The following is a 7,630-nucleotide window of genomic DNA, read 5'->3' on the forward strand; positions in this document are numbered from 1 at the left end:
AGAACCTACTATATTAGGGTGCTTTCAAGAGCAGACTTCATTATAAGGGAAAACTGTTAGCATAAAAAACTGTTTTGTCTTGTTTCCAAAGGGATATGTACTTTTGTCTTGCTTTGCTAATTAAGAGTTGAAAATTGTTGAAATGTTTCTTATTGGCTAAACTGGAGAGAAGACATTAAGTTCAATGGAGACTTACAAGTCATGAGATTTAGGATCCACTGAGGTTTACATGGGGAAGGAACAGGGTTTATAGACTGCGGACGTGTTTATGACTCTATCAAATCCAGCTAACCACAGTCCCCCACCAGGGACACAATCAAAATTGTGCAAATATCTAAACCCTATCCTTAGGAAGTAATGATATTGGGTCATATTTCCAATACTCAGAACTCACTACTTAGCTCCATGGCAGTGTATAGTCAAAAGCTTATCAGATAAAGTTATCTTTATAGAGTATTAAGGCTGGGAAGGTCCTTAGAGAAATCCTTTCATTTCATAAATAAAAGACTACATCCCAGAGAAGTGATTTGTCCAAAGACACACAATAGTTTTTTGGATGAGAAGCCTTATCTCAGTCTCAAGATCCTTGAATCTTCTTCCCACCCCAATAACTCTGTTGGCAGCACCCACCCCAGTCTATCCATTAATAGACATGAGCAAGCACTAGTATTCCAGGCACACATCAACCACCTCAGGAGGATCTGAGTGTCTTTGATATGCCCAGCCCTGAACAGGCATGGAGGGCTCCACGATGAACAATGAACTGGAGGGCTCCAGTTTCTTCCCTGCTGGAAGTAATAAGTGTCACATGGAATGAAACAACAGGTAAGTACAGAATGGTGTAAAAACCATTCCAGAAGAATGTACAAGAAACTCTGGGAGCTCTGAGGAGAGGCCACAACCAGCCATAAGGGAGAGGGGTGTCGGAACCTGACTTGAACCCTGGAGAAAGCATAGGCATTATTCACGTAAAGAAGGGGAGGAAAGGACATTCATCTTGCAGATAAAACAGCATGAACAAGGTTGGAAGGAAACCCCAGGAAAGCAGGTTCAGCCTGAGTAACCCCAGAGAAGCCAGAGGAGCCAACTCCAGTGAAAAGCCAAACCATGCTGAGACAAATCTCTAACTCTCAGTGGGGCTGCAATGAGGATGAGGTCAAAGCAAACATGGAAGAGGCAGGGAGGTCTAAGTGGGTACCAGAACCAGGAAGGAATGAACAGATGGAGAGAAGAGAAGAGAAAGCAAGCTTCCTGGAAAGCACATGAGCAAAACAGCCCAGCCGAGGCCCGAAGAGGCAGACATAGAGACATTCACTGAGATCATTCCCTGGGCTCTTGTCCACAGGGGCCAGTGTGGTCCAAGGACTAAGCTGGCTTGAGCTATCTGCCAACAAGAGTCTTCCTTCCCTTGAGTTGTGAACCTTGCAGGACTGCAACTGGACAAGGGGAGATCAGAATTTAAAAATAATTCCTAGTAAGTTTTTATAACTGCTATCATTTTTTTCCCCCCATCTCTTTCTGTACCTGTGCTTTTGCCCTGATTAAGTGGAGACACTATGGAGGTTAAGATTGCAGTCAAAGGTTCTATGTTCAAACCCCACCCAACTGTTTACTAATTGGAAGACCCTTGACAAGCTTCTTTAACCTGTATTTTCCAAAGATGATAGCAACAAAATTATCCACATGCTCTTGTGATGTGACTTTGACACTTCTCCCACTGAAAGATGGTATTCTATGCTCCCTCCCTTGAATCTGGTCAGGCTTGTGACCACGGCAAAAGTGACAGTGTAGAGCTTCTGAAGCTAGATCATACCCTGCCTCTTTTATGAATGCTTGCTCTTGGAACCCAGTCACCATGCTGTGAGGAAGCACAAGCAACCACATGGAGAGACCACTGTTCCAGCTGACAGCTCCAGCTGAGGGCCCAGCCAACAGCCAGCATCAGATTGTCAAAGATGTGACAGATGTCAAGTCACACCCCAGCTCTGAATCTTTCCAGCAGAGGGCCCAGACATCACAGAGCAGAGACAAGCCGACCCACTGTGCCCTTTCCAAATTCCTAATCCAGACAATCTGTGAGTCTAAAAAAAATGGTGGCTAGTTTATGCCACTCAGTTTGGATTTGTTACACTGCAACAGTTAATCATTACAATTGCTTTAAGTCAGCAGAGGGACTGGAAAGGCTTGAAAGTGTTGTTCGCCAGAAGGCTAACCTGACTGCAATGGGTTGACACTGGTGGCAGAGAGACCCGCAGGGAACCACTGATACAATATGGCAGGTTTTATAGGACTCAAACCTAAAAATTGGGGCAGAGAGAGTCTTTACAGGGGACAGATTAAATGTAGGGGTTGAGAAAAAGAGAGTTCAAATGACTCCAACATTTGAATTAATGGTGGAAGCCCTGACAGAATTAAGTTCATCCAGAAGAGGGACTGATTTCTGGTGTGTAGAGAAGAGAAAGTCAATTCCATTCTAAATATACTGAACATACTGAATCTGCATGATGTTAGGAGGATCTAAGAAACGTCAAACAAGAAGAAATTCAGGATCAGAAGCGGAACACTGGTTTTGGTTAAAACCTTGAAAATAGATGAGATTACCTCTGAGATCATGCTGAGAAAAGGTTTTAACCTCAGCCTTTATTAGAGGAACAATAGATGAGAGGGATCAGGTTTGGTAAGTCACAGAGGCAGAATTCTGGGGGTATAATATCACCAACAAGTTCTGGAAAAAGTGATCATTATTCATGCCAAATGCTGCCAAGAGGTCAAAGGATAAAGTACTGAGAAAAGGGACTGGAACCAAAAAGGAGACTGGGAAAGGACGCAGGATCAGAGGAGAACATTTCCACCCCCGACCACAAGTGGAATCAAACACACAAACTGAAGAGTGAAATGACACAAAGCCTACTTAGCCCATCAGTCTTTAGTCTCCATTCAGATAGACAATTTCCTGTGAGCCTGCAAAGAGGAAGTGAATAGGAAGTGTTGAAATGAGATGGTGAAAGGCACATTTGCAAGGGTACAATGTGGGCACGGGAACACCTGCCACTAACCTACCTCAACCAAATAAGGGAAAAATTAGACTCCTATAAGGTGCTTTGAGTCCTCTGGCACTGTAGTAGATGTGATACCGATCTTTCAGCCTCGAAGAGGAACAGTTCTTAGCATCTATTCAGCTTCACAATATTCCTGTGAGGTAGATATTATCATTGGATGAGGAAACAAAGGCCACACAGCAAGTCAAAAGCCAAGGCAAGATTAGAGTGGGGCCTGCCTCCCATGGGGGGAAGGCCAGTTGGCTGGGTTCCTTTTGTGTCAGTAACAGGTTCTTTGATCCAGAACACGGAAGAGACTTGTTTCTGGGGAGGTTGTGAAAATAGATTCATTAATGACCACAGGGTTTTCTGAAACTCACCAAGGGTGCTATGGGAAAAAAAAAGGTGCAGCCACCCAGAGTCTAGAAACAATTAGAGAAATTCCAGGAACAGTGAAGATTCTAAGCACAGCCAGAGAGACAAAGCACTGGGGAAGAATCAGTCTGGGTGGCAACCAGGAGGGAAGAGGCCGTTGGGCGGACCTTGGAGAGGTGGCTGTGTGCCCACTGTTCCACACATGGCTTCCTTCTGCTTCTTCACTTTGGGCAGATGGCATGAAAGTGGCTGGGGTGAACTGAACAGTAACTGGGCTACTTCCAGGCTGAGCTGGTGAACAAAAGGGCAGTCCTTTGGAGCAGAGGGTTCTGGATCAGAGCACTTCCGGCATCCCCAGATGCTTTTGTGAAATATTTATTGAAATTCCTGGAGAAGCAGCATCCCAACAATCCTTCCAGTACTGCATCTAACTTTTTCCAAAAACTCACTTTCTTAATAAAAGCAAAAAAGCCAAGGATGACACTGAACAGGAGTCAGGGCTTTATTATAAATGACCAGTGATGGAGTTTAAGATAAATGAAGCTGGCATGTGCAAGGTCACAGGCATTTACTGAGTACCTACCATCAGCTATCTCATTTAACATTTGCAACCCCCTCCAGAGGTAGTGGCAGCCCCATTTCCCAGAGACGAAACCAACGCCTAGAAAGGTTCACCCCTTGCCCAAGGCCATACAGCTAGTATATGACAGAGCCAGGATTTGAGCCCTGACATGCCTCATTGCAAAGCTCATATTCTTTTCTGTGCATTGCACCGCCTACTTCCAATAGTCACAAGTTCAACATTAGTCAGGTCTGAACTAATGAGGTCTATTGTACCCTCCAGAGATGACGGTGCCTTGGAGCTGGAGAATGTGCAGGGAGGGGCACTCACATTACATATGCCTGAACTATGTGTGCAATTTGCAAAGGATAAAGACATGACCAGGATCAATCCCAATGTATGAGAGGAAAAGTTGTATCATTCCTCCCCTCCCCAGAGAGCTAGCTGTCCAATGGACCCCTCACTGCTCTTGGGTTTCCCCACCTCCGTCCCTTCATCAAGCACTGTCCTCCTCCATTCCCTCAGAGCCTTAACTTGGTTGGCAAGAGTGTTGGGTTAATTAAGTAAACCAACCCCTGCTGAATTGTTAGCTAATGCATAAGCCTTTCTAGGATATGGGTTTTAACTCAGTTATGAGTTAAACATATTAAATATGTTTATATATATAATTTATATATATATATAATTGTTAAATATATTAAATATATTGTTTAGGTGTGATTTGCAGATCTTTGGGATCCCCAAGACTCTTTCAGGAGTTGCAAAGGCTAAAACTATTTTCCTAATAATACCAAAATATGATTTGCCTTTTCTACTGTGTTGGTATTTGTACAGATGGTACAAAAGCAATGATAGCTAAAACTGCTGAAACCTTCGCATAAATCAAGGCAATGGCACTAAAATGTACCCGTAGTCATTGTATTCTCACCTGTACACATTCAGTAATGGGAGTCCTTGATAAGCAGCAGAAATTACTAATTTTTAAAAATCTTGACCCTGGAGCACTGGTCTTCCAAAATATTGTGTGATAGGGGTGCCTGGGTGGCTCAGTCGTTAAGCATCTGCCTTCGGCTCAGGTCATGATCTCAGGGTCCTGGGATGGAGTCCTGCATCGGGCTCCTTGCTCGGCGGGGAGCCTGCTTCTCCCTCTCCCTCTGCCTGCCTCTCTGCCTACTTGTGATCGCTCTCTCTCTGTCAAATAAATAAATAAAATCTTTTAAAAAATATTGTGTGATAAAACGCAAAGTATACATAAAGCACTTTTGCATATACTCAAGATGCTGTCTCAAGGAAAGGAACTTCTGTGATGGAGTTGTGGGCTTTCTTCATGGAAATACCATTTTTACCTGAAAAAAAAAAAGACTGACAGGCAGCCAGAGCTATTCAGAACTGGGTACCTGACATACTCTTGAAAATAAATGAAGGGAGCCTATGACTTCAAAGAAAACAACTGATAGTATTTATGCTGCTAATGATGAAACAGGACCTCTCAAGCAAAAATGAGGATTTGGGAAAACTTGTATTTTACCATCAAGAGCTTGCAGCTTACTAATATTTAAGACTTCTGAGATGAGATCAGTCAGGATAGCAAATGATTGATTTTTTGATACTGTAATTGATAATGTAACGTCAACATCTGGAAGACCTGAATAATACAGTATTTTCTAAATAACTAATGTATGGTATTACAAATTTCTGCATTAGTAAGAGATTCTAATGTAACAGAATCTTAAAGTTCATTTGTATGGTTTCAGATACTATATGGCAACTAATCTTTAAGAAACCACTACTTGTCAAGTTTTGATGTAGTATCAAAGAGGAATATCTATAATTATCTGAAAAGGCTACTGAAAGACTCTTTTTCCAACTACATATCTGGGTGAGCCCAGATTTTCTTCATATATTTCAACCAAAATAATATATCAGACTGAATGCAGAAGCAGATATACAAATGTATATGCCTTCTCTTAAGCAAGGCATTAAAGAGATTTGCAAAAAGCCAATATTCTCACTAAATTTTCTAGCCTTATAAAATATAGCTATTTCTAAGAAATCATTATTTCTATTAATATGTAATTACTGTATTATCTTAAGTGGATTAATAAATACCTTCAAACTTTCTTAGTTTTTACTTCACAAATGGTGAATATCAAAAGTTCCTTGGAGTCCTCAATAATTTGTAGGAGCGTAAAGAAGTCCGGAGACCAGAAGTTTGAAAACCACTGCTGTACAGCATGGAATCTAGAAGAAGAGAAGCCCAAAGAGCAGATGGTACAGCTGTATCATTTTCCAGGTGAGGGTACCATGACTAGCCACCATGAATCTCATAGACTTCTTCACAAGTAAGGTTCAAGGACTCAATTTCTCATCAGGTTTTATGGCTTAAAGACAATGAGCAGTAAAGATCATTCTCAACTCCTTGCAGTTCCCAGAGTGTACACGTTCTCTCTTTTGTCCAGAGAAACTCTTACTCTCCTTGAAGGAGACTTCTAGTACAGTAGGCACTCACCTCTTCCTTCTGCCTCCAAGCACCCAGTATATCCCTTTACGGCACTAAGCACTTGATTGTAATATTTGCTTACACGGCTCTCTGATGGAAGTGTAAGGCCTTAAAAATTAGAATTTTGTCTTAATTCCAGCATTTTGCTCAGTACTTGGCACATAGAGTGAAACTCAAAAAAGGTCTGTTCAATTAATGAAGCTAATTAACTCCCCATCATGCACCAAGGCATTTTGCAATAGCAACCTGACCTCTCCAGCGGAAGACCCTAGCCAGCCAAGAGGAACAGTGCAGGGTTTTCAGTGCTTCCCAGTATGTCACTCAACTGACATTTTGACTATCAAGTCTTTTATTAGTTAGATTGGTATGAATCTTGAAATTGTCAAACAGAGACCCAATTCCAGGCCAGCCCCCCCGTCGCCGCCACCCCGTGACCTCCCCACACCACAAGGGCCTTCCCTGTAAGGACACTGGCCTCCTTCTGTGATACCTGCATCATAAGTTCTCTAAAACAACAACATGCTTTTAAAGAAGCAGGTCTGAAGAAGAAACTTTTAGCAAAATGATGAGCATATAAAGCCAATTAAAAAGCAATGCTGTAGTCTGAATGGCTACATGATCAGGGACTTTATAACTCAATTAGAGAAAAAGATTTTTTTCCTCAAATTTAATGTGAGCAATGTGGGAATAAAGGATGTTGAGTCAGATAATCCCCTGTGAGCATCACAGACAATACAATGTGCATAAGTTATGAAAAATTTTCACATAGCTCAGGATGTTACAGCTTCTTTCTGGAATGTTGCTACTGTCCTATTAATCCCCACCCCCACCCCAACACACAATGATCTCTTATCCTGTAGTTCATCCCACCTCTACCCTTCCTTCTGCCTTTCCTTCCACTATACCTTGTTCTGATGCCTCCTCCCTCTATTCACCTAGGAACTGAGGGAGGATATAATGAAGCTCACAAGGGTACCTGGATGGCTCAGTCAGTTAAGCATCTGCCTTCAGCTCAGGTCATGATCCCAGAGTCCCAGGATCGAGTCTCGCATTGGGCTCCCTGCTCAGCAGAGAGCCTGCTTCTCCCTCTGCCCTTCACCCTGCTTGTGCTCTCTCTCACTTGCTCTCTCTCTCAAACAAAAAAATCTAAAAAAA

At 42.5% G+C, this 7,630-nt stretch overlaps 1 protein-coding gene and 1 long non-coding RNA gene across 11 annotated transcripts in view; both read right to left on the reverse strand.

Moving 5' to 3' along the window:
- Positions 1–7,630, reverse strand: part of IGF2BP2 (insulin like growth factor 2 mRNA binding protein 2) — a 163,582-nt gene that overhangs the window by 75,184 nt on the left and 80,768 nt on the right. The gene's annotated exons all lie outside the window — the stretch shown is intronic.
- On the reverse strand, positions 123–7,589 carry LOC145723501 (uncharacterized). The gene is made up of 3 exons (XR_014148617.1): positions 7,452–7,589; positions 6,085–6,216; positions 123–5,321 (listed from the first exon to the last, which is right to left on the reverse strand). It is a non-coding gene; the product is annotated as an uncharacterized LOC145723501 (long non-coding RNA).

This window comes from Leptonychotes weddellii, chromosome 1 (assembly GCF_054177405.1).
Source record: "Leptonychotes weddellii isolate Sample4059 chromosome 1, ASM5417740v2, whole genome shotgun sequence".
NCBI classification, from domain to species: domain Eukaryota; kingdom Metazoa; phylum Chordata; class Mammalia; order Carnivora; family Phocidae; genus Leptonychotes; species Leptonychotes weddellii.